The sequence below is a fragment of the Marmota flaviventris genome, chromosome 3 (genome assembly GCF_047511675.1).
Source record: "Marmota flaviventris isolate mMarFla1 chromosome 3, mMarFla1.hap1, whole genome shotgun sequence".
NCBI lineage: Eukaryota > Metazoa > Chordata > Mammalia > Rodentia > Sciuridae > Marmota > Marmota flaviventris.
In genome coordinates, this window is record NC_092500.1 from 104,132,052 (window position 1) to 104,159,752 (window position 27,701).

Here is a 27,701-nt window from a genome sequence, read left to right on the forward strand (position 1 = left end):
CATCTGCCTCCACGTGGCATACAACTGAGATGGCAAATATCTGCATGGATGACCATACTTTTTAAAAGCCTCTTCTGGTATCTTAAACACACACTGACCCTCACTTTGTATTCTAGATACTATGAACAGTCTGCATTCTCCACCAGACCCTCAGCTCCTGAAAGACAGGGGTTGAGTGTCTTTCATCACCACCTTGTATGTCCTTATTATCCAAGAGCTGTCAAATGAATGCTACTGAAAAGGAAAAAAAAAAAAGAAGAAGAAAAAAAAAACAACTTCTAATTTCAAATCTTTTGTTTTGATGTTATTCAAAGCTTTGTCACCAAAGGGGGGGGGGACAAGAAAGAAGAAAGAGGGAGACTTAGTCACATATATTAAGAACAACATTTAGGACAATTTGGACCAGTCAGCCCCAAGTATAACCACCACTCAGCAGTGTGAGGAGGTCCTAGAAGCCACATACGGTAGTTGTCCTAGTACATCAGGCCCCCACCCCATCCCTCTCCACCCTCACCCCAGCGTTCTCTGGTGTTCACACTCTTCTGAAAAACCCTTTGGAGTCCTAAAGAAAGGGACAGAGGAGTTAGAAGCAGAAGATATATCTTGAACCTCTGCTGGTTAAGAAGGAAGGAAGCATTTAAGGAGAAAGGCTGGGGGCAGGGCTGGCCTGGGGCAGATGTACAAGGGTGCTCGGTGGCTGGCACCGCTGCGCCTGCTCTGGATGTGCCAGGACACTTTTCCTTCCTACACAGCCTGGCCTCTATGCTAGCCCCCGCTTCTTTTTTCTTTCTATTCTTTTTCTCTCTCTCTCTCTTTTTAAAAATGATATAGTCTCCAGGACTGGAGCAGAAAAGGGAAGCCTTGTAAGGTGAGGAAGAAGTTGGTGCGAGAAAGACAACTCCCTTCGAAGGACTTACCTAATCTGACACCGGACCTGCGTTTTAGGGCAGTTTTTCCCGTCACCTCCACTTCCCCAGAGCAGACCCAGAGGAAAGGAGGGGTCTCCCCAGGGCAGCATTCTAGGCCTGCCAAGTAATAAATGGTGGGGGAAGAGAAAGAGTCTCCATGGCCCCTTCCGTGCCCAAGGGACTTGCCTGGGTCGTTCTCTGCTCTCCTTTCCTACCCGCAGCCCGGGTAGTCGTTGCGGGGCCGGTGCCCCAACGCCACAACCGGCACAGAAGTTTCGCGGCTGCAAACGTGAGAAAATGCAGCTCAGCAGAACACCCGCCCCCACACTCCCCCTCGGCCCCACCCCCGCAGCCCGACCCCTGGCGGTGGCAACCTTGGCTACCCAGGACGCTCCAGGGGACTGGAGGAGGCGCTGCCTTCAGGGCTCTCCTGGGAGGTAAGGGAGGCCGCCAGGGACTGCGGCCACCTTCACCCGCCGTCAGCCACCAGGACAGGCGCATCCAACCCCGCGTGCGCGCCCTCCGCTGCCTGCCCCCCGCCAGCGCTCCTCTGACCCCCGGCCCTCACGGGTCCCCGCGCACCCCCTCAGCGCCTCTCGGCTCACCGGCCCGTGGGGACGCCCAACTTACCCTGCCGTGCAGGGGCCGGGGCTAGTCAGGGTGGGTTACATCGGAGTAGGACCGCCTCTCTGGCGGTGGGGATTTCTTAATCGCGCTGCCCAACTCTCCGTGTCTGTCGCGCCTCACGCTCTTCTCCCCCTACTCTTTACCCCCTTCTTCTCTCCTGTCTCTCGGCACTTTTTTCCGGGTTAATTACGTTTCGCATTAAAGCAAAACCCAGCCCCGGATGTGAGTACAATGCTCCGCGGAGCCCGCCGGGGGAGGAGAGGGGTGCCGGGGCGCCTCGGGCTGGGAGGGGGCGCGGCCGGGCGCCGCGGGCTGTGCGGAGGAGGCGGGGGCGGCGCGCCTGTGAGGCTGCCCCCGAGGTGGAGGCGCCGGCCCCGCCACCTGGCTGTCCGTCTGCGGACGCGCAGGTGCCTGCGGGCAGCTGAGAAGACCGTCACGCACGCGAGGCCCTGCCCGGGTCGCCGAGCCCCGGGCAGCAGGTGTCCAAGCCCGGGGAGTCGTAGGAGGGAGGCTAGCTAGAGCGCGCGCTCTTTAACCCCAATCCCTCCCCCCTTGAAGCCCCACCGAGCTACTTCAGCCCGCCCTCACTAGGGTCCTGAGCCCTAAAGTCTTTCTGGGGCTGAGCAGTTAGATTTAGATTTGGGGTCGAGCGAATAGTAGATTCTTCCGGGTTGTCTTGAATGGGACCCAAGAGCCCAGTGGGCCGTAGCGCTCTTAACTGGGATTATAGGAACTTTTCAGAGTGTGAGCAAAGAAGCCCCTCCTGCCCTCAGAGCATGTGGATATTCTGGGAAGAAAAGGGGGAAAAAATTTAAAAAAGGAAACAGACAAGTATGCATTACTCAGGTATTGTCCAGGGGGGATCTAAGAGAACTACTGTGCGCGATGCCGCCCCGTGTTACCGCATCAGTTCCACACAGCAACCTCTGGGTATCAATCCCGTTTACGATGAGGAAACCGAGACTCCGAGATGTTAAGTAATTTACCCTGGGTCCTCAATTAGTAAAAGGCAGGTCTGTCGGGTTCTGACGCCGCCGGCCTCCCACGTGGGGAGATAGTCACTTAGATATTCCTAAAGCTAGGCGGAAGGACAACATCCGAAGCCTAAATATAGTGGATTCACCTTGGGACAGAGCACCGCGAAATGTCGCTGCTGGGGATTTTGATGCAAATATGGTTAAGTATGTGCTGTAATAAAGAGGCTTCAGGAAAAGGAGGGCAGAAGAGAAGACGACAGTGAAGGCTTGGGAGGGTGGGGGGTGTGTGCAGCTCAGTGGCAGCGCTTGCCTAGCAGCACAGGGTTCTGGGTTCCTCCCCAGCACCGCGGGGGTGATGGGGTAGGTTGTCCAGGACCAGGACTGGATTGAGGAAAGGAAGGAAAGGCCCGTCCGCATCCCAGTATTGAGGCAGACTATAAAAAGACTCCCCGACCCCTGAGCTAAGCAAGTCTTGGGGGGGAGAGAGGGCCAGGTGAGCCAGGAGGAAGGCAGAACAATCCGCAGCACACACCCCGAAAGCACCAATGATGAAACCACACAAGTTTCCTCTTCCATTTTGATTGCTACAGCGAAAATGAGCCACACCGCTCTCTCAGGTGTGAAAAAAGGACTGTTTGCTTTAGAACATTTTGCTCTGTATGAGAAAGAAAAGGAGGACACAGAAAAAAAAATTCTAAAACAAATCCATCAACGTTAATATTTGTGTGTGTGCGTGTGTTCGTTCCTGGAGGTTTTTGACAAGCAGCCATATCAAGTTGATAAGGCAGCCATATCAAGTTGAAGAGTATCTTCTCTGACGCAGAATACCTGGAGTTTGAATCCAAGCCTTGGTGCTTATTACCTCTGCTCCCTGGGCCAACTCCTTAAATGTCTCACAGCCTCAGTTTCTACATCTGGGTCGTTATGAATCATCATTTGCAAAGCGTTTAGATTGCTGTTGAACGTGATAGGGCTATATAAGTGTTTTTTTAATTATTGTTTTTAGTGTGGAAAGGAGCACAACTCCTTTTGAGGATTCATACTGGAAACCACCAGTTCTAGTTGAATTTGCTGGGAGCAGCTTATCCAACAAAACCAGCTGTAACTGAAGATTTCTAGTATGAGCGGTGAGGTGAAAGTTTCGGATTTCATGGTATGGTTCCTATTAAAATCCATAAAACTCTACTCCCTGTGGGGCCTGCCTGAATCATTCATTCACAGAGCCACAAATATTTTCTGAGCACTACTGTATTGGATGCCTGGGAGGCAAAGGCAAGGCAAAAAGGCCTTGGATCTCTTTAGGAGGATACAAGTATGACTAGAAGGTCCAGGCAGTCTCTTGCTCTCCTGGAAGTGCCACTGGACTGGCACAAGTGAGTTGTGCTATCAGCATTTAAAAGAGTGAGATGTCCCTATGGGTTCAGTTTTCAAGAAGAAGTTGAACTTTGAAATGAGTCTAAGAGGTCCATTTTGGGGTACAGTTTGACTGTGGTTGGGAAGGGCAAGAACATGGGCCCAGGGGAGGGCAATCAGTGTACTTTGGATTATGCTCATACCTCTCCATTTAGTGCCACTTTTGCCCCAATCAGGGCCTGGCCTCAGAGGACAGTTTATGCAGTGATGTTCACTCCTGCATCCCTGGGTTTTCCAGTGCTTCCTCAGAGGACACTGTACACCCAGATCCTCTAACAGGTACCATAGAGCAGTTGTCAATTGATGTGTATCCTGCTATAGTTCTTTTGTGCTCTCTTGCATGTGTATTCCCCCTCCTCACACCACCACCCCCCCCCCCCCGACTTTTTTCCTACGGTAAAACACATACACTATAAATGTCACTGTTTTTACCATTTTAAATTTATACGCAGTGGCATTTAGTACATTGACAGTGTTGTGCAACTATCACTATTATCTAGTTCCAGACCATTTCCATCACTCCTAAAGGTGCCCGCATACCCATTAAGTGGTCACACCCTATTCTTATCTTCTCCTGGCTCCTGGTAATTAATAACTTGTTTTCCATCTAATCTGTAGGTTTGCCTAAAATTTGATATGTCATATAAGTGGAGTCATACAATATGAGGCCTTTTGGGGTCTAGCTTCTTACTTTTATCATTATTGACACATTTTTAAAGTATATCCATTATCAGATTTCATGCTTTAATTTTTTTTTTCAGTACAATAAACAGCTCTGAAAATGTGACTCTGTGGAGAAAGGGATGTCAAAAAAGAGCCTTTCACATCAGCTATTTCAGTCTCCTCGTTGGACCACTGTAAAATGAGATTCAACAGTTTGGTCAAGATTTTGCAACTAGTTAATAGTAGAGCTAGTTCTAGAGTCCAGGAGTCATTACCCCTAGAATCTTCTAATATTGGGTAGGAACTATTCCATGAATGTGGAGACATCTGGCTCAGAACCTAAAAATCTAAACAGAAAGTTTCATCTTCTTTCCTAGCCCATTATATATATATGCTTTATGTCCATTTTCAGTGTTGATGGCTAGTTAACTAGATCACCTAATACCCTCCATTTGTGAGCCAGTGTACCCTTAAGGGAACTGTATTGTTCTTTGTCCTCAGACATACCCATTATATAAGGTTTCATCTTCAGCTGAGACCAGTTAGTTCCATTGGGGAAAGTATGGGACTGAAGAGGCCAAGGTCATTCTTTTGATCCTGATTCAAGCCAGTTAATTTTGCACAGATATAAATTTCTCCAAGGCTACATGTTGCACATCTAATGTTAGCTGGTCATTTTATAAGTAGTTGTTATTGGTTTCATTAGCAAAGTATGAATGGTTCTGCACCATTCATTTCTAGAAAGATTACTCAAACTACCATTGTTCTGTTTAGTCTTATTCATTCAGCAATTATATGAACCTGTTACCATTTTTCTCCCATTTCTCCCTTGCATTTACTTGTTTTTCAGGTATTTACTAAATACTAATTGCTTTGCATATATTATCTCATTTAAGCCTTACAATGACACTGAGAGCCAAGTACTATTATTTTCCCCACTATATGGTGATGAAGTGACTGAGGAATAAAGATGAAACCTGAATATAGGCCAGGGCAGCCTGATGTCAGATTTCTGGACCACACTGACGGATGCCATGTTAAGCCTTGTGAAGGATGCAGAAAGACAAACCAAGACTCCTTCCCCTCCATGTTTTTTATACTTACCATTACTTAGAAAATTTATTCCATTTCACCTAGCAATTTCATGTTGAAAAGTGTGTTCCACAGAAAGTTATATGAGTATGTAAATGTAGAGATATATGCACACAGTATTATGTATATGTATGTATTCACCGCAGCATTGTTCATAATGATAAAAAATAGAGATCATTCTCATGCTCATGAACAAGGGACTGAATAGGTAAACAATGGAACATCCATGTACTCTTATACTATACCAGTGTTAAAAGAAAATGAGGCTGGGCATGGTGGCCCATGCCTGTAGTCCCAGTGACTCAGGAGGCTGAGATAGGAGGGTTGCAAGATCAAGGCCAACCTCGGCCCTAAGCTGCTTGGTAAGACCATGTCTCAAAATAAAAAGGGCAGGGGATGTAGCTCAGTAGTAGAGCACCCCAGATACAATCTCTAGTACCAAAAGAGAGAGAGAGAGAAAGAATGAGATCAGCCTGGGAAGTAGTCCAGTGATAGAGCATGTGCTTAGCATGCATGAGGCCCCAGGTTCAATCCTCAGCACAAAAAGAGACAGATGATTATCTATATTAAAAATACTAAATATTTTAAGTTAAAAAAAGCTACAAAGCTATATGTATAATATAATCCTCTTTCTGTAAATAAATATTTACTTACATGTCTTTACTTATAACTCTTTATTCATGAAAAAGGTCTAAAAGAATACATTCCAAATTGTTAACCACAATTCTCTTAGGGCAGTGTTGGAGAGGTTAGAATAGTAAATTTCACTTCCAACAGATGTGTTTTCTATAATATTTATTGTTTTAAACAAAAAACAGGCATTTTATTTACCAAAAAAAGAAGAAGGGGGCTGGGGTTGTGGCTCAGTAGTAAAGCACGCGCCTTGCATATGTGAGGCACTGGGTTTGATCCTCAGCACCACATAAAAATAAATAAATGTATTGTGACCATCTACAACTAAAAAATATTTTTAAAAAGAAGGATGATTTAAATTTTAATAAAATCTTAAAGTTCTAGGAGAAAGAAATCACAATGTACCTCAAGGGGCTCCTCCTTTTATTAAGGTGAGGGGCATATGGCATCTGTAGTCCCAGAAATAACTGTCATAATAGCCAGAAACTAATGCAGGCAGAGAGGAGGGAAGAGAGAGAATTCTCTAGGAAGATTATCAGCCAGGCACAGTTGAGAAAATGTTTTCAGGAGATGGCATTCCGGAAGGACCTTGAAGGAAAGGTAAAATGTGGAAAAGTGAAGAGGGGATGAGACTAGGTGAAATCCAGATCAAGAGATTCTCAAGGCAAGGCATGGATGCGTGGGATCTGTCCAGGGAATTGTGGTTAGGGTTTGTCTGGTCCAACTGGAGCACAGGAGGATGTAGGAAGGATTTTCATGGGGAACAGAACAGGAAAGGAAGTAGTTGGAGGATCTTTATTGTTAAGCTGAGCATTCTGTATTTATTACTTTAGACTTCAAGAGCCACTGAAGATTTTTGAGCAATAAAGGGACACAATCAGAAGTGAATAAGCAGCAATTCCATTGTTAGTGACTGCCAAATAATTGCACTCTAGCATTCTGGTCTGTGTCACTGATTAGCGGAATAACCAGATACCAGTTACTTTACCTCGCATATTCCTATGAAATGTGGAAGGCGGTGATAACAGAGGACTATCACATACCATTGTTTGGGGATCAAATGAATGAATTAATGCTTTTGCAGCACATGTTAAGTGCTGAGGATGTCTGCTAAATTTTAAAAATCAGTATAAGGGGCCCGGCTTTGTGGTCAAGCACTTTTCTAGCATGAGTAAGATCTTGGGTTCCATAGCATCACAAAATATAAATAAATAAAATATTCAGTATCGTGCCTTTAGATTAAAATCTTTGTATCTCATTCTGAAACTTTCATTACAAAGAACTAACTTCTTTTTTCATACCCTCAGAGGAATAGACTCTTTCACAGGTGGAAGAATTGAGGTTGTAAAGAGAGAAAGCCAGTCTCAAAATCACATAGCCAGTCATGATCTGAATCCATGAACTCTGAATCATTGTGCAGTGATCCCTACCCCCAAACCCCCAGGGCTAGCTCTTAGGTCAAATTCTCAGAGCCTTGAGAGTAGAGAAAATATGGGAAGTGGAAGACACTTCGGAAATTTCTGTTTATAGGATAAGAGAAACAGCATTAAGGGACAGGAATAAAGTAAGATCACAATAGATAAAACTTTGGTGAACACCTGGAAATGTGTATTTAAAATCAAATGTAAAATATAAACTGGAGATATATATGTATACACACACACACACACACACACATACATCCATACATATATACGCCAAATTTTTTTCCTAGCAACAAAGTTTGGAAAACATTGCTATATTGCTAAGTCTGACACTAACATAAACCTCAGAACTGAGTGTGTATCCTGTCCCCAGAAATAACAGTCTGCTGGTCAAATGCACCATTCCTATTGATTCATGCTGATGGCATTGTTTTTCCGTCAGATTGAATAAGTGCAGTGCACCACTAGGATTCCTGAATCCACAGCAATACCCTGTGATTCTATGGGAAAAACCAAGCCTTCCCAGATCAAAGTGAGAGAATGAATAGGTATCTTAGATTTTTGAATCCCTGACCATGTTTTAGCACTATATTTGACTTTATTTTTGCACAGACCGGTTACATAATTCACTTCCTCAGCATTGAACCCACATGGGGGTTACTATCAGTAAACACTTCTGGGTGAACATAGTCAAAAATATACCCAGTATATGCCTGTGAACATTAGTGAAGCGCACTAAGTTTTACATCACTGATTCTAAACACAAGCAGACCATTATAAAACATAGAAAACAAAGGAAAGCAAAAAGAATGTGTGAAATTATGCCCTTCCATTATTATTAATGGGAGATATATGCTTCTATCTGTATGTTTTCACCAAAACTCGTGTTAGAATTTAATCCTCATTGTGAGATATTAGGAGGTAGGACCTTTAAGAGGTGACTGAGAAGAGTTCTCATGACTAGATGAATTCATTAATGACTTAATGAATTCATGGGTTATCTTGAGAGTAGATCTATTATAAAAGCCAGTTTAGCTCTGTCTCTTGTAGGTATGTGCCTCTCTTGCTATGTGATGCCCTGGGCTGCCTTGGGACTCACCAGTAAGAAGGTCTTAATCAGATGTGGCCCCTCAATAAGGACCTTCCGGTCTCCAGAATCATGAACTTAATGAACTTTTATTCTTTGTCATTTATTCAGTCTGTAATATTCAGTTATAGCAACAGAAAACAGGCTAATTAATACATATACATACAGCATAAAGGACAAAGGTACAAAAGATAAACAGTGAAAAGCAGCTATCCCCTATTTTCCCCAATCATATCGTTCTCAGAGATCATTTTTGTGTGTTTGATAACAAATATTCAGTTTTGCAAGGATGTAACCTAAAAATGCTCTGCATAATTATCTGAGTGGTCAGCATAGTAGGCAGTGTTTTTAAATCTTTTTTATTTTCAAAGTGGCCCTTGTTTTCTGGTGAACTGTTTCATGTGGTTTTGCTGGTAGGAGTGGCGGTCTCTGGGAAGGAGATCACCCATGAGGTAACAAGAGCAGATTTCATGATTCACCCATGCTCTTTTTGTGTTTTATATTGTGTGCATTGTGTATTTTTCTTAATAAAAATGATCTTAATTGATGTTCATAAGGATGATATAAAAAGTTTGTGAAATGTAAAATTGTATAAATTAAAAATATTGTACTATGATGAGAAAAACCACAATGAGGTAATCACATCTATAGAATGGCTAAAATAAAAAATAATGACAATACCAGATGCTGGAGAGGATGCAGATAAACTGGATCATGGCCTATTGCAGGTAGAAATATAAAAGAATATAGTTTTCTGGAAAATTTTATCAATTTCTTTTAAAAATGAAACATACAACTATCATATGACCCAGCAATTGCACACTTGGGAATTAGTCCAGAGAAATGAGGGCCTATGGTCACATAAAAACCTGTAACTGAATGTTTCTGGAAGCTTTAGTCATAATAATCCCAAATCATAAACAACCCACATGTCCTCCAACTCTTGGATAATTAGACAAAATGTATACCCATACCGTGAAATACTACTCAGCTATAGAAGGGAACTATACAACAATCTGGATGAATATTCAGAGAATTATGCTGAATGAAAAACAATCAAAAGGTCACATGTTGCATGATTCCATTTATATAACACTTGAAATGGTGAAATAGAGACTAAATAGTATTTACCAAGGGTTAAGAAAGGGCTAAAAGGTATGGGGAGTGGGTATGGCTACCAAAGCACACAGGGATCTCTGTGCTGATGGACATGTTCTGTGTCTTAGCTGGATGTGATATCATACTATCATTTGCAAGGTAATCCCACTGGAGGAAATTGGGCAAAGGGTGCATAGGACCTCTCTGAGTCTTTTTTCCTCCCCCAGTGCTAGAGATGAAACCCAGGGTCTCACTCCTAGGCAAGTCCTCTAACACCAAACTACACCCCCTGCCCTGAATGATTTCATATAATTGAATACAAAACTATAATTATTTCTAAATTAAAAGATTGATTTTTAAAAAGCATTTTAAAGCTAAAAGAATTGTGAGTTTTGTGCTTAAGTAGAAGTAATCAGTTTTTTAAAAGTACTTGCAGATTCCTTGGAAAGCTGGGAATGGAACCACCATTTGACCCAGCTATACCCCTTCTTGGACTATTCCCTAAAGACCTTAAAAGAGCGTACTATAGGGATACTGCTACAACGATGTTCATAGCAGCACAATTCACAATAGCTAGACTGTGGAACCAACCTAGATGCCCTTCAATAGATGAATGGATTAAAAAAAATGGCATTTATACACAATGGAGTATTACTCTGCACTAAAAAATGACAAAATCATGGAATTTGCAGGGAAATGGATGGCACTAGAGCAGATTATGCTAAGTGAAGCTAGCCAATCCCCAAAAAACAAATGCCAAATGTCATCTTTGATATAAGGAGAGCAACTAAGAACAGAATAGGGAGGAAGAGCATGAGAAGAAGATCACCATTGAACAGGGACGAGAGGGGGGAGGGAAAGAGAGAGAGAAGGGAAATTGCATGGTAAAGGAAGGAGACCCTCATTGTTATACAAAATTACATATAAGAGGAAGTGAGGGGAAAGGGGAAAAAAAACAAGAGAGAGAAATGAATTACAGTAGATGGGGTAGAGAGAGAAGATGGGAGGGGAGGGGAGGAGAGGGGAGGGGGGATAGTAGAGGATAGGAAAGGCAGTAGAATACAACAGACACTAGTATGGCAGTATGTAAAAAAGTGGATGTGTAACCGATGTGAATCTGCAATATGTATATGGGGTAAAAATGGGAGTTCATAATCTGCTTGAATCAAATGTATGAAATATGATATGTCAAGAGCTTTGTAATGTTTTGAACAACTAATAATAAAAAAAAAAATAAAAATAAATAAAAAATAAAACCTCTTTGGGAAAGCTGAAAAAAAAATACTTTCAGAAAAACATATTCCTTTAACCCTAGATAACTGAGGCATCATTACTTATAAACTTCAGAACCGATTAAGCACAGTTTCCAATATTGTGGCTAACAGTACAGTCGGCCTTCCATGTCTGCAACTTCTTTGTGAATTCCACCAACTATGCACTGAAAATATATGTTTAAATTCTGTCTGTACTGAACATACACAGACTTTCTTCTTCATAATTCCTTAAACTATACAATTTAACAAATACTTCCATAGCATTTAGATCATATTATGTGTTATCAGTAATCTAGAGATGGTTTAAAGTATATGGGAAGTTGTAGGTTATATACAAATACTATGCCATTTCACATCAGGGACTCAAGCATTCAGGGACCTTGGTATCTGAGGATAATTCTGGAACTAATCTCCCAAGAACACTAAAGAACACCTATACTTAAATTGGGGTGAACTAATTATTTTTTAGTGATGAAAAGAAATGCTTCATTCCTCTCCCACTTCTACTGCTACAGTCCCTATTACAGAGATGCCCCATGAACATTCCCATTGCCCTTTGGGCATGTAGCCACTTCCAACCATTTGTCTGCCTTCCTTAAAAAGAAATACTTGGAGAAACTCCACCAGAACCCCATCTGGTATTCAAGAAAGTCGCTTCCCTGAGGATACACATCGGGGTTGATTAGATCATTCCAGTTACCGTAAAACTCTTTTACAGCTCTCCCCTACATGCAGGAGGTGACAAGCAAGCATTGCAGAAGTTCGTTAGAATAAAGCTTGTAATTATATGTTCCTGAGTACACTATGAGTCAAATCATGGCCACTGAAATGTAACAACATATTCTTGAAATAGTTCAGCCATGAGGTCTAGGGGCTGGTTTATTTTCGTTATTCCAATTTAAGCTCTTGTACTATGATCCTGTAACTACCACCCAATTCAGAGTAGATGGGTGGCATGGTGAGGTACAAAGAACTTTAGGTTAGGAATTCCCTGAGATTGGAGGTGTGATGGTGCCTACCTTTCTATTGTTCAAAGTCATAAAGGTTCTGAAATACAGGAAATGAGTAGTTATGAGTAAGAATGTCAGTAAGAGAAGGGTATCAAGCAGTGTTCTTCAAACTTTTTCTTACCTACATCCAGTAAAAAATGCTGAAAAACTATGTGTGCCTTCACATATGTTTATGTTGGCGTTCACATCTTCTAATGGTAGACTTCAGTGTTTGTAAAGGATGTATTTTGCGGATTGATAGCATGGCGAGTTTTAAAATAAAACTGTTGTATCACTCTGATAAATGTACCCATTAGAATCTAAGTACCATAGTCATTTGATACCATCATTCATTTTTAAAAATGAACAAGTAGTTCTTTGACAGACAAAAATGTTAAATCATTCCCTTTCCTCCTTGAAGTACACTTTTCTCTAAAGAATTATATTAAAATGTCAGATATTTTGATGCTTGGACATCTTTCATTGATTGCCCTGCCATTTTTCTGAAACAAAAATGCATATGTAAATTGATTTTACAATTTAAAAAATTATCCTGTACCCATAAGGCTTTCAGTGTTAAAACATTTTTTGAGACTAAGCCATCATTACAATTATGAATAACAAGATAAATATATATTTTATTGATCTTTGAGCATAAAACAGTAAAATAGTATTGGAAATTATTTCCTTAATGAGATGGATAAAGATGAACTTTTAAATGTAGGGATATTATGTATTTACATATACAGATATATGTACTGAGTTTAAGTATCCATCCACTAACACTACTCATTGCAAGAATGAGTTTAGTATCCATACTATTCCTATTTCTCATTTTTCTGACGCTCTGAGAAACCTTGTTCATATTAATAAATAGATAGAACTGGAAGGATTTTTGTTATAAGGATGTCCAGGAAGGGGAAAAGGGAAGGAAAAAGGGAACATAACCTAAAAGGGTTTATGTCTTCAGAAGGGAGCCGGGAATAACTAAATCCCTCATGGATGCAAGTCCTATGTGAAGGTCTCTGGCCAGTCTACCTTTGCCCAGGAACCTGAAATTTACTTTTCAGCAGCACCTTGCTTAGCAATGCCATTCAATTCTTAGACCTCCTTCATGTTACATGACAGATATCAATCAGTTATCTTCTTCCAAAAATTATTCCATGGGGGAGGCTGTGCATGTGTTGGGGCAAAAGATATATAGGAATTCTCCCTACTTTATATTGTGCTTCAAACCCAAAACTGTTCTTAAAAAAGTAAAGTATGTCTTATAAACAAAGATTATTCTGCTGATCTATCAGCGGACCAGCTTTATGGAAAGCAATAAATGATGAAATGATTTGTCTCAGTTATAAAAGCCTTTTACTTTCTCAAAACACAGATATTTCTAATTGTCCCTTATCTTGATCCTGGAGGTTTTTACAACCCAGGGCAAGGCCTGGCTTTCTTTCTCTCTTTTCTTTTTATAAACCAGAGAGAGGCCTAGTGTGCAAGGGGAGATGGGAGAGCGGAGACCCAGTGTAAAACCAGCCCCCCCTTTATCTCAGGCAGATCTAGACACTGATTCCACTAAAACAGTGTGCTCTCTGCTTACCCGCTATTGAAACACCATTGGCAGAAGGTGGTTTAAAAGGAACTACTTTAAATGCATGGAATTGTAATTCAGATTTTTAGTTATTTGCTCTTTGTCTGAAATTCACATTTAACTGGGTGTCCAGTATCTACCTGGCAAGCCTGTCTAATCCACATAATTCTTTTTTAAAGGTGAGAAAAACTGAGACCTAAACAGGATAAAGAACCTGACCAAGGGAGCTTTCCTGTCTCCCTCTACCTAATTCTCAAATGCAGTATTACTTTCTTACCTTTCATCAGTACTGTCCATTTTTATGTCCCCCCCACCACCTGTTCTCCATCTTTCTTACCAAAAGCAAAAATGGAAGCAGAAGCAACAAAAACATGACATCATGAAAGAAGAAGGACTTTTATAGAAACCAGCACAATCAAAAGGGCTTAAGAGAAGCAGAGGGAGCAAATGGGTACAGTGTGGACAAAACCCCTCTGTCCTGTCATCTCAGAAACAGGGGCTGTGGGTTGGAGATGTAGCTCAGGGGTGGAGCACTTGCCTTGCATGCATAAGACCCTGGGTTCAATGAGGAATGAAATCCTGTCATTTGCAACAAAATGGGTGGAACTAGGGGACATTATTGGTAAATCAAATAAGCCAGACACAAAAAGACCAGAACCACATGCTCTTTCTCATATGTAGAAACTAAAAGAGATTGACCCAAATGTAGAATAGTGATTACTAGAGATTGGGAAGGGTATGTGTGGAGGAGGGTAGGGAAAGGGAAGTTGGATTTGTTCAGTGCACCCTGAATGCACGTGTCTAAGTATCACACTGAAACCCATTATTCTGTATAATTAATACATGTTAATAAAAAATAAAACAATTGTGTAGGGCTAGGGTGTAGTTCAGTGGTAGAATGCTTACCTAGCATGTGTGAGGCCCTGAGTTCAAATCCCCATGTTCAAAAACAATAAATAATTATTTTCAAAATAATAAGTAAGTAAAAAAATAGACATTGTGGGGCCAGAATGTAACTCAATGATAGAGTGCGTGCTTAGCATGCTTGAGGCCCTACGTTCCATCTCCAGCATCCAAACAAGTAGAAGTTAAAAAAGGAGGGGGAGCAGAGATTTCTTTAAGCACAGAAACTAAATTGATACAAAATTTGTGAATATTCTTCTGTATAGTCTACTCCACAGATACAAAATTTTAAAGTATTATTCAAATCATCCAACTATATTTCTCATGTTTGGTGCTCTTATGAGCTGTTCCTTAGGAAAAGTACAGACTGAACCTTCCCTTTTTTTCCCCTTCCCTTCCCCCTTCAGTTCCTACTTACTACCACTGCCCTCTCTCACTCTCCTCTCATCTCCCAGGCACCAAAAATAATTTGAATTTCAAGCCTTTTTTTGGCCTTCCTGTGGGTGTGGGAGGGCCCTCCTTTGGGGATTGTTCTGGATCTCATTGGCTTCATCTGTAATTTGGCAAAATCCCAGTCTGCCTCCTGCCCCCAACCCCACCACCTCCTTTTCTCAATACTAGGCAATTCAGATCCCTCACCCCCCAGCAACCTTCTCTACCCAGTTCTTAGGATAACCAAAGTGACCAGAGCCCCCCAGGGGGCCTCCACTTACCCAACCCCTGGCTTTGGAAGAACCGGGCTCTCTGCACAAAGGTAGGCAGCTCTGTAGCAGCCAGTGGCAGCCACCTCCCCTGACAGTGACAAAGGACAAGGTGACTGCACAAAAGAGGAAGGCAAAATGTGTGCTTTTGGTTCAGGAGACACAAGCCAAGTTCCTGTTTCAAAGACTAGAGCTTAAAAAAACTGATGAAGTTCAGAGAGTGGGGTGTGTGTGCTTTTCCTCTCCCCAGCTCACCCATGTGATTCGCCTGGCTGTCCTCTGGGAAACAGGATCTTCCTTTCTTAAAAAAAAAAAATCTTTGGACCTGCCCACCCCAGCAAGTCCCATCCCCAAGCCAGTGTCTTGAAACACTGGTACATTTTTGTTACTAACAAGAAAAAGGAAAGGAGGAGGATAAAGTAAGAAAAAGGAAAAGCACTGCATGTCTAAGAGTTTTCTGTGGTTTGGAGCAGAGGGAGGAGATAAAGGGTAACTGACCAAGGATGAAGAGCCAGTTTCAGGCAGGTTCCCCTGTAACAGATAGACAGAGCCTCTACCTTGACTTCTGCAGAGACTAGACCACTGAGCCCACAGAGGGTAACCTCCTGTGATGCTCAGCCAAAAAAAAAAACAACAACAAAAACTCATCTCTTTGGTTTCACAGTACTTTATTTTATTTATTTTTAGTTATACATGACAATAGAATGTATTTTGGCAGAATATACAAACATAAAGTATAACTTATTCTATTAGGTTCCCACTTTTATACATAATGTGGAGTTAGAAGGCTAGGATAGTTATGACCATTTAATTCTACTGTCCTTCCTATTCCCCTCTTCCCTCCCCTCCCTCTGTTACACCCTGTCCAGTCCAATCTATTTCTATTATTCTCCTCCCCAACCTCCTCTATTTGGGGTTAGCATCCACAAATCAGAGAGAACATTTGGTCTTTGTTTTTTGGGGGGGATTGGCTTATTTCACTTAGCATGATAGTCTCCAGCTCCCCATTTACTGGAAAATGCCATAATTTCATTCTTCTCTATGGCTGACCAATATTTCATTCTCTATATATACCACATTTTCTTTACCCATTCATCCATTGAAGGACACCTAGATTGTTTCCATAGTTTGGCTATTGTGAGTTGAGTTGCTATAAATATGGATGTGGCTGCATCATTGTAGTATGCTGATTTTAAGTTCTTTGGGTATAAACTGAGGAGTGGGATAACTAGGTCAAATGATGGTTCCATTCCACGTTTTCTAATGAATCTCCATATGGCTTTCCATAGTGGTTGCTCCAATTTGCAGTCCAACCAACAATGTATATAAGAGTACCTTACTCCCCACATCCTCACCAACATTTTTGTTACTTTTATTCTTTATAACTGCCATTCTGACTGGAATAATTTACATTTCTCTAATTGCTAGAGATATTGAACATTTTTTCTTATATTTTTTGATCATTCAAATTTCTTCTGTGAAGTGTTTGTTGTTCAGTTCTTTTGCCTATTTATTGATTGAGTCATTTATTTTCCTGGTGTTAAGTTTTTTTAGTTCTTTGTATATGTACTGGAGGTGAAGATTTTTCCAAATCTGTAGGATCTCTGTACACATTCCTGGTCGTTTCCTTTGCTGGGAAGAAGCTTTTCAGATTGATACCATCCCATTTATTGATTCTTGATTTTACTTCTTGGCATTAGGAGTTTGTTGAGGAATTTGGTTCCCAGGCCAACATGTTGGAGAGTTGGGCCTACTTTTTCTTCTAGTAAGTGCAAAATCTCTGGTCTAATGCCTAAATCTTTGATCCACTTAGAGTTGAGTTTTGTGCAGGGTGAGATATATAGGGTTCAATTTCATTCTATTACATATGATTTCCAGTTTTCCCAGCACCATTTGTTGAAGAGGCCATCTTTTCTCCATATGCTTATGGTGTCTTTGTCTAAGATGAGATAACTGTATTTATTTGGTTGTGTCTCCGTGTCTTCTATTCTGCTTCATTGGTCTTCATGTCTGTCATGAAATTCGTCTGGAAAAATATGAGGCCCAGATTAGCCAAAGCAATCCTTAGCACAAAAAGTGATGCAGGAGGCATCACAATACCAGACCTTAAATTATACTACCAAGCTATAGTAACAAAAACAGCATGGTATGGCACCAAAACAGACATGAAGACCAATGGCTTCACAGTACTTGTGTATTCCTCTATTGGGGCAGTTTTCTTTCATTAAAATAGATGCAATAATGACTAACACACAATGCCATTGTGAAAAATAAATAAAGTCAGAGTGTCTAATATAGTGCCTGACATACAGTAGGTATGTGTATTTACACAAATAACACCACTCTAAATGTCTTATTCATTTTATAGCCCCTCTACCTAGGATAATACCTGGAATACAGTAGATATTCAATATTTATCTGTTGAATTAATTCATCAATTAATTAGTTCTTGGTCTCACCCTTACCCTGGACTTGTTTCCTTTTTTGGTCAAAAGTTACTCTTTGTCCTCTTTCCTCTGTTCTATGGGTTAAGGTTCCAAAATCCAAACTCTGAACAAGAGTAGCCAGACCCAAAATGGATAAAATGCCTATATTCTTCTTCCTAGAAATACCAAAGAGAATTTTTTTTCAGTTAATGCACAGAGGGAAAAGATTAGGGAGCACAGATTCTGGAGTTGTTGGTATTTCTGAGTCTATTGCAGAAATGTGGCATGTTCAAATTAAAGCCAGATTCCAAGGTGCTATTTATATTCAAAACATTTTTTAAAAGCAGAGAACATCAGTCTTCCTAATGCCCTTTAAGTAGGGAAGAAGGAAAGGCATCCTGAAAGATGGAGAGAGAGGGAAGACGAAGAGGGGGAAAGAGGACAAGAAAGAAGGGGATGAGGGGGAGGGAAAGAGGGAAGGAGTAAGGGAGGGAAAGGGGAAGGAAGGAAGAAGACAGGGACAGAGAAAACACAGAAAGCTGGAAGGTGAAGTTCAAAGGAGGCACATGGAGATCCCAGTTAATTAAGATCAATTGAACACATAATGTTATCCCAGCTGCCTCTTAACCCTCCACTAAAGTGACAATAAATGAGAAGAAGGGACATAAACACTCAAGACAAAGAGAATGTGAAAACATCAACTGCCAACAGAAATTTTAAATGTTTGAGAAACACATGTAATAAATAAGTGGAAACAAATCTCCTCAACCTGGCTGAGTTGGGAGCAAAGCAGCTGTTTTGCATCTCCAAAACCTAGACAGCCTTAGGGATTAGATCACCAGGAACCTGTCAAAAGGGTGAGAGGAGGTGGAGATTTGGGCGGGGCTGAAAACAGGAAGACTGAAGGCTTGCCTGAGGAGGTGAGGAGGAAGGTGACTGAGAGGTTAGTCAGGAAAGGATCAGGGCTTAGAACTCTGGGTCCACACAGGACAAAAAACAGATGATTTACTGACATTAGGGGTATGGAGTCATCCAATACCTGGATACTGAATGCACCACCCCTCCCCCATTTCCCTGTCCCAACTTGACTGGAAGATCCTGAAAAAGGTTTATACCTTCCCAGCTTCCGTCCCCAGGTAGGAGTGTGGAAGAGTGGCCTCCTGGGAAACTGTCAGTTCAAGAGAAAAACCTGTACAGAAGCAGATCTGTGTCTCTCAGTGGCCCACCTGTCTTAACCCCTCGTGTGTACTCAACACTTTCAAACTAGCTTTGGGCGTCTCTCATAAATGCCTACCAACCAACAAGAGCCATCGAATATTCCAGGCTCTTGTTGGAATCCTTCAACAGACCCAGACAAACAAATGGGGGAAAAAGGAGAACTTAGAAGAAACAGAGACAGTGCAGGGAGAGAGAAAAATAAAACTACTATCATATTGAAGTGAGATATTTCACTCGCTCTAAAATGATAATTTGGGGGTGGAAACACAGCTCAGTGGTAGAGCACATGCCTAGCATGCTCAAGCCTGGGTTCAATTCCCAGCAGTGCAAAAAAATAAAATAATGATAATTTTAAAAATATACACATCAGAAGCTAGAAGAATAGATTTTGAATATTTTCCCCATAAAGATATGGTAAATGTTTGAGGAGATAAATACATGTAACCTGAGCTAAACATCACGTAGTGTTCAATAAATACATACTATTTTTGTTTTTATTAGTTTAAAATAAATTTCAAAATATATATGTATGTGAATATATATACGTGTATTGGTGTATGTATATTTATATATGCATGTATGTAAATATAACTCAGGAATATATATATATATGTATTTTATATATGTGTGTGTGTATATATATATATATATATATATATATATATATATATACACACACACACACATCTCAGGATGCTTCTTAGAACATTCAGAGAATAAGAAATAACTCATGGAGGTTAACAAATAAAATGACAGAAAATAATTTAATGGGGAGCTGGGGTTGGGCTTAGTGGTAGAGCAATTGCTTAGCATGGGTGAAACACTAGGTTTGATCCTCTGCACCACATATAAATAAATGAACAAAATAAAGGTCCATCAACGTCTAAAAATTTTTTTAAAAGATTTAATGGGTCAGTTAAAAGATGAAGTTGAGGAAATCTATCAGAGACAAAAATTGATAAGTAGGAAAAATGAAAAAAAAAATGGTACAAAAAGTGGACACAAATCCAAGAGGTGCAGCTAATTGTTGAAGATAATAAATAAGAGAAATGTCAGCTAAATGAGAGTTTCAAAAAGAGAAAATAAAGACACTAAGTCAAGATAGAATCCCAGAACTGAAGTATATCAGTTTCCACATTATATTATAAGGGCTCCCTGAGTGCCCCACACAGTAAATGAAATCAGACATTTCAGAACTCCAGGGATACAGGGAAGGTCCCCAAAGCTGCCAAGCAGAAAGACACAGGCCACCTTCGAGAGAAGTCATCAGAATTTATCGGACTTCTAAAAAGCAGACATGAAATCTGAAAAAACATTTAAGGAAAATGATTTGCGATTGTCTTTCAGATGAAGGCAACAAGTGAAGCAAGGAACTATTTTGTTGCTGCTGTTGTTACAAGCCTTGTAGTGCTATTGGATTTTTTAAACTGTGTGCATTTGTTGCTTCTATAATGATAAGCTTAAAGCCCATAAAACATGCTTTTGAGTTCTGTTCCTCCTAGCAGCTCCTGCTCTATCATGCTATAGGGTCTCGGTTTCTTGTATGTCAAGTAAGGGGACCCCCCCAAGCCCTCGTTTTCTCAAAGTGGATATTAATCAGCATCAATCTACAGAATCTCCCTAGACTGGTTTCCTTCTGAACTCCTGGACTTGATGTCTCCCATTTTTCCCACAATAATTATAATACTTATTTAATCACAGGGTAAACTGGAAGAGACTTGGGGACATCTTTAAGCAGTTAAAATGAAATTTTTATTGATTTATTAAGAATGGTATTAATGCCTTTTTATATAAAAGAGACTGAATGTAAAGTGTTTCCAAGAAGTGCCATCTAGGAAACAATTAAGCTTTGCCAGACACCAAATCTGCTGGCACCTTGATCTTGGGCTTCTCAGTTTCCAGAACTGTAAGTAATAAACTTCTATTGCTTATTTCCCAGTCTAAAGTATTCATCCTGAAAGCCCATCAGTGAGACCATCAGTAAGGTGTTAGTTGTGTTCCCTGCTGAGCATGAGGGCAACTCATCTGCCTGACAAGCAGAGGGAGGCCTGTTTTGATGATGGCCCTGCAGGGCACAGTCTCACAGAAGGGATGAGTTTACTTTAAAAAAATAATAATCATATATATATATATATATATATATATATATATATTTTTTTTTTTTTTTTTTTTTTAAGGCACTAGGGGCTTTGGTCAAAGGGCCTGAGTACTATATAGCTAGCTTTCTTTATTGGTGCTGGGATTGAACCCAAGGCCTTGAGCATGTTAAACACATACTCAACCACTCTATTTATTTATTTGATTTTACTGGGGGCTGTTTCTGGTTCCTGAAAGTATACTGGATTAAGAACTAGAAAACAGCAAGACTTTAGCCATGCTCTGCCACTACTAATACACTGGGTGATTTTAAGCAAATCCTTTAGCCTCATTTTCTCCCCCTACAAAATAAAGTATTGGACCGTTTGATGGCTACAGGCCTTCCAGGTGCTAGCACTGTAAGAGCCATGACTGTTTACAAATAGGTGGACTCATCAATAGGATTGCTGGAGGCCCCATACCACCCTGAAGGGCAGTAGAGTTGTTAAATATCAAAGGAGGAATAATAGCACCAGGTGGCAGAGGGCTGAACCAGGCAACAGGTGTGGAAAGGGAAGTCAAATAATGTGCAACTCAACTGTAGGTGAAATAATTCATGAAGAAAGGAGCACCTATGCCGATTTCAGTTCAGGTGACTTTTTATAAGAAGGTTCCACGGGCCTGCACAGTATGTACTCACTATAAAGCTCAGAAGTTCCAGAAAATAATAATGATACTATTTCCAGCAGAGTCACTGAATTTAAATAGAATCCCTGGTAACTATGGGGGGGAAAAGATAGCCAGCATTTGTTATGAGTATTAGGAGGGGGTGATGTGGGAGGAAGGGAAATCTGGAAAGAAGTTGTGTGATCACCAGTGGTTAGCATATCCTATACATTAGTACATGCCCTGTTTTTGGAGATGGCTCTCTCCCCATGACAACTCCCCTGAGAAATATTCCTTCTCCCTAGAGAGGAAGGGGTCCACGAAGGGGAGTCTCCATGTTCTTCTGTAACTCATGGTAGATTGGCTACAAGTAGGAACTTGGTCTAGTTGAGATCAATCATGGTACCCTACCCACCTGGTCCACTTGATTGGTCATAGATGAATCTGTGACTCAAACCTGGCTAGATGGTTTTCATGGTATATTTCAAGTTAGAGCTAGATTTTAAAGACACACACCCAGATTCTCTTGTGTGCATCAAAGCTGGGTAAGAAACTGCTGCTTCTGGCTGGTGGAGATAGTTGTTCTGTTTGACTGAAGCCTCCAGGGGACAGAAAAATTAATATTAAGTGTGTTGGGAGTGGGGGCGCTCTAGAGGCTCCTGAGCACTGGTTCCCAGAAACCTAGTGAATCTGACATTTGAAAAAGTGAAAACCCTGCCTGAGGGGCTTGAGGTTCAGTCAGTGGTATAGAAACATGCTTAGCATATGTTAGACTCTGGATCCAATTCCACCTCAGCACCAAAAAATGTTTTAATTGGGCTGTGGACATAGTTCAGTGGTAGTGTGCTTGCCTAGCATGCATAAGACCCTAGATTTGATCCTCAGCATCACACACATTTAAAAAAAATCCATTTAAAAATAAATTGATAAGTTTAAGATTTTCTGACTATTTGGTCTAGACTATTAAACAATGAACTTCTCAACAGTGAATGAAGGCAGGCAAATGTAATAAATATGAAATGAAGGCATTATCTTGCGGTTTGCTTGATAACATCATGTTTTTGAAGGTAGAGTTTGTTTTGTGGTGGTGCAGAAAATCAAACCCAGGGCCAGCTGGTAGGCCAGTTCTCTCCCATCCCTTTTTATTTTTATTTTGAGACAGAGTCTTGTTAAGTTGTTCAGACTAGATTTGAACTTGTGATCCTCCTGCCTCAGCCTCCCAAGTTGCTGGAATTACAGGAATGCACTACCACATCTGGCTCAAGTTCATTATTCAAAAATGAACATTTGATTCTAATGCTCTTGATCTGACTTTTGCTTTAACCAAACCCACCAGATTATCTGGATTTGCAATTAGATGACATATGTACCAGTCTTTCCTTCCTTTGCCCGTAGCCAACATTGCTGATTAACCACAAGGTTAATCATCACCTGAGTCATTCCTCAAATCTTCTCAGTCTAGTTTCCAAGCTGCTCTGCACTGATGGGAGCTGGTAAGTAAGGAAACTCATTTGCCCTCCTGAACTAGGTAGGTCCAGTATTGCCTTGCATTAAGCATGTTGATAAATTCACTTATGCATTTCTTCATTCAATCAGAAGAAATTTAGTGAGTGCCTTTTTTGTGGTAATTTCTGATTCTAGGTTATCAGGACATAGTAGGGAAGAAAATAGTCCCTTCCTACTGGGCCTTACATAAGCAAGGAAATAAATAAGTGACATTATTTTATGATTTAAAATGGAGGGCAGGAGATATAGCTCAGTGGTAGAGCGCTGGGTTCAATCCTCAGTACCACATAAAAAGAAATAAATAAAATAAAGGTATGTGTCCATCTACAACTTAAAAAAAATTAATAAAATAAAATGGAGAAAGGAGAGGAGGTGAAAGGAATAAAGAGATCAGGCATTAAAAGGGGATTTTAGAAAAGAGCCCCCTTGGGGAAGCGATGCTTGCATGAGGTTACAGAGTAAGACACACAAAGATCTTGGGGAAGAGGATTCCAGGCAAAGGGAAGGCAAATCAAAGGCCCTGTTTAGCACAGATTCCACTTGTTCAAGGAATAGCGTGAAGGCCCTTGTTGCTAGAGCAAAGTATGCAAGGGGAGATATGTAGAAAATAAGTCAGAGCTGGGCATGGTGGCGCACGCCTGTAATATCAGTGGCTCAGGAGGCTGAGACAGGAAGATTGCAAGTTCAAAGCCAGCCTCAGCAATTTAGCAAAGCCTTAGGTAACTCAGTAAGACCTTGACTGTCTCTAAAAATATATATATATGAAAAAGGCTAGGGATGTGGCTCAATGGTTAAGTGCCCCTGGGTTCTACCCCTGGTTCCAAAAAAGAAAGAAAAAAAGGTCAGAAATATGGGCAGGGCTACATAATGTGGGGACTCGGTAGGACTTTGGCTCAGTAGCATTTTACATTGGAAACAATGAGTATTTCACGACTGAGGCAATGCATTGACATTAAGAGTTTGGTTTTTTTCTTTGATCCTTTTGCAATCATATTCAAAAGTATCATTGGGTTGTGTGGTAACTAGGTTACACTCTTTCTTCTTCACTCAGCCCTCGATTTCCTCTCCTCAAAATCATCCTTAGAGCTTCTTATGTCCTTCCAGAGACCTTCTGTGCATCTATAAGAATTTCTATTACATTTATACCTCCTATTTTACATAAATGTCAATGTGTTATATTCCACAGCACAGAGGGTGACTATAGCTCACAATAACCTATTATATGAGTAACTCGAAGAGAGGAGCACAAAGGCTCCCAACACAAAATAATGTAGGTGAAAATATCAGTTACCTCAATTTGATCAGTACATATTGTATATATGTATTGAAATATCACTCTGTACTCCACAAATATGTATGATCATTACTTTATAATTGAAAAAAATTGCTTTAAAGTTTAAGGAGATAGCAGTGTTAACTACCCTGATTTGATCATCATACTAATACACAACAATTTTTTTATCACTGTATACATATATATTAATTAGAGAAAAACTAAAATAGTCTAAGTGTTAAATTATCACCCTGTACCCCATACATTTGTTTCATTAAAATAATACTTTTTAAAAATATTACATACATTGATCTTTACATTATAAGGAAATTTCAGAAAACCAGGCTCAGGATTAATGAGGAATTGAATAAAGATAACAGAACAAACATGTATTTCAGTCTCCTACCTCCCCAGAAACTTCAGAAAAGGTGCTAAAGGATTTGAGAATACTGTACTACTGACTTGAACAGATGACCTCATCAGCATCCTGTTTCAAAAGGCTTGTTAAACCTAAATTCAACCACAAAATTTTCTCTTTCAGCCCATTATGCTAATCCTTCAGGGTCAATGACATTCTTGCTTAGGAATGGTAGGAGAAAGGGCCAAAAACTCAGGACTCTAGGATTTCAGTTCTCTGGCTTTGTCATTAACTTTCTGTGTAGTTTTGATAAAGCCACATCAAATTTAAAAGGGGGAAGGAAATAGGAAGGGAAGAAGAAAGAAAGGGAGAAGGAAGTCGTTTCAGCTTAGTCGTTCCTGAAATTAGAAATTGTGTGTGTGTGCGCATGTGTGCACATGTATATGCTAATGAACAAAACAGATAAATCCATACTCTTGTGGAGCTTTCCTTCTAGGGGAGGAGAAAGAAAACAAAATAATAATTAAAATATAGGGTTGAGCATGTAGCTCCATGGTAGAACACTTACCTAGCATAGGTGAGGGCCTGTGTTTTATCCCCAGCACCACCAAAAAAATAATTAAAAGCATATAACTGTTGCTGAAGTTTAGAGCTAGATAAGTGTACACTGAAGTTCCACGTACTAAAGGGTTGGTTCCTAGCCCTTGGGACTATTGGGAAGTTGTGGAAAATTTTGAGAGATGGGGCTTAATGGGAGCTCTTAGGTCACTGGGTACATGACCTTCAAGGGGATTGTGGGACCATAGGTTCTTTCTCTTCCTCTCTCTCTTTTTTTTTTTTTTTTCATCTCCTAAGAAGTTTTGCTGTACCACATGCTCCTCCTATAATGTGCTGCCTAACCACAGGCCCCCAAACAACAGAACCACTTCATCATGATCTAAAACCTCCAAAATTATGAGCCAAAATAAACCTTTTTCCTTTATCAGTTGATTTTCTCAGGCATTTTTTATAGCAACAGAAAGATGGCTAAATACAAGTAGTATATTAAATAATAATAAATTCTAAGAAGGAAAATAGAGTAGTAAAGAGGGACAGGAAGAGATAGGGAAGTACTTTTAGAAAAGGTGACTAGGAGCAAGACATGGTGGTATGTACCTATAACCCAGGTACTTGGGAGACTGAGGCAAGAAGATCACAAGCTCAAAGCCAGCTCAGCAACTTGGAGACCCTCTCTCAAAATAAAATAAAAAGGGCTGGGGATTTAGCTCAATAGTAGAGTGACCCTGGGTTTAATCTCCAGTACTGAAAAAAAAAAGTGAAAGAAAGAAAGAGAGAGAGAGAGAGAGAGAGAGAGAGAGAGAGAGAGAGAGAGAGAGAAAGAAAGAAAGAGAAAGAAAACAGTGGCCAGGAAATGCCTCATAGAAAAGGTGACATTTGATGAAAAATATAAAGGAAGTGAGGGAGCCAGCCACAGGGAGATCCGCGGATAAGAGACAGAACACAAGTGTGAAGACCAGGGATGTGAAAGCCACATGCCAAAGACTGCAGGACATGGGGGAATAGACACTCTGAAGGTGCCTACGACATCAGTCCATCATGAAGCCTCTGTGAATTGCGACCACCTTCTAGGCTTCACTTCAAGTCACTGTATACATCCTGCTTGAGTTCAGTCATTGTGAATGAGTTACTGTCATATATGCAACTGAATGGAATCCTTCGTTGGTTCATGCACTTATTTAAAGAAACAAAATTTTTAAGTGACCTTTTGCAATAGCAATTGTTAAATTCTTTTGAGTAAACAATTTTCAAAAACCTTATTTTTTTTATTTTTGACCTAGTGATTCCCACTCGAGAAATCCATCCAGAGGAAATCATTAGAAATACAGGTGAGAAGAAAAATTATACACAGTGTGTTATGGGCTGAACTGTGTCCCCTACCCCCAAATTCATACATTGACACTGTAATCCCCAGTACCTCAAAATGTGACTGTATTTGGACACAGGGCCTTTCAAGAGGTGTTGAATTTAAAAGAGGTCATTAGGGTGGACCTCAATCCATTCTTTCTGCGTCCTCATAAGAAGAGGAAATTTAGACAGAGGGGCAGCAGAGATGCTCTGATACAGGGGAAAGAAGATGTGAGCATACAGAGAGAAGATAGGTGGCAATCTACAAACCAAAGAGAGAGGCCTCAGCAGAAACCAAACCTGCTGACACCTTGATCTTGAACTTCCAGCCTCCAGAATTCTGAAAAAGCAAACTGTTGTTTAAGCTATTCATTCTGTGTTTTGGAGTCCTAGCAAACTAATACACAATGATTTTTTTTTTATCACTGTATACATACATTTTAAATAGAGAAAAAATAAAATAGTCCAAGTGTTCAATAATTGGGAAGGTAATATTATATAGTTATAAAAATGCTGAAACCATATGGAAAATATTTATATTATCTACCAAAAAGAAAAGCCAAGATAAAAATTATATGTATATGTCTGAATATGTAAATGTATTAAATTCTATAATTATATATTAAATTTTATATAATTTTAACTATATTTTTAAAAGCCCACCGAAGGAAAGAAAAGAAACTTAGAAGGAAAAAAAAGGGCTAATTTTAGTACTGTTTTTAGAAGATTATTTCTATGATTTATATTCCATATTTTTCATCAATGAGTTTGAATTATTATTATTGAAAATATATACTTCTGATCCTCAGCACCACAGAAAGAAGCTGGGTGTGGTCGCAAAAGCAAGGCACTAAGCAACTCAGTGAGACCCTGTCTCTAAATTAAAATATAAAATAGGT

At 40.3% G+C, this 27,701-nt stretch overlaps 1 protein-coding gene and 2 long non-coding RNA genes across 7 annotated transcripts in view; 1 reads left to right on the top strand and 2 right to left on the bottom strand.

The window, feature by feature from the left end:
- The window catches only part of Plekha2 (pleckstrin homology domain containing A2), an 84,556-nt gene extending 69,076 nt beyond the window's left edge, over window positions 1-15,480 (bottom strand). Inside the window, exons 1-2 of one of the 5 annotated variants that reach the window (XM_071610192.1) lie at window positions 15,387-15,458; window positions 1,095-1,189 (exon numbers count right to left, since the gene is read on the bottom strand). The gene's annotated coding sequence lies outside the window, so the exon portion shown is untranslated. Of the gene's footprint in view, window positions 1-917; window positions 1,069-1,094; window positions 1,190-1,538; window positions 1,780-15,386 lie in introns of those variants that run through there. The other 4 variants (XM_027939238.3, XM_027939240.2, XM_027939239.3 and 1 more) reach the window with 4 other exon arrangements.
- The window catches only part of LOC114095823 (uncharacterized), an 85,933-nt gene continuing 59,515 nt past the window's right edge, over window positions 1,284-27,701 (top strand). Inside the window, exon 1 of the long non-coding RNA XR_003583318.2 lies at window positions 1,284-1,345. This is a non-coding gene — a long non-coding RNA (uncharacterized lncRNA). The remainder of the gene's footprint in view (window positions 1,346-27,701) is intronic.
- The window catches only part of LOC139705031 (uncharacterized), a 34,397-nt gene continuing 22,906 nt past the window's right edge, over window positions 16,211-27,701 (bottom strand). The window contains exons 2-3 of the long non-coding RNA XR_011706929.1: window positions 17,840-17,976; window positions 16,211-17,400 (exon numbers count right to left, since the gene is read on the bottom strand). This is a non-coding gene — a long non-coding RNA (uncharacterized lncRNA). The remainder of the gene's footprint in view (window positions 17,401-17,839; window positions 17,977-27,701) is intronic.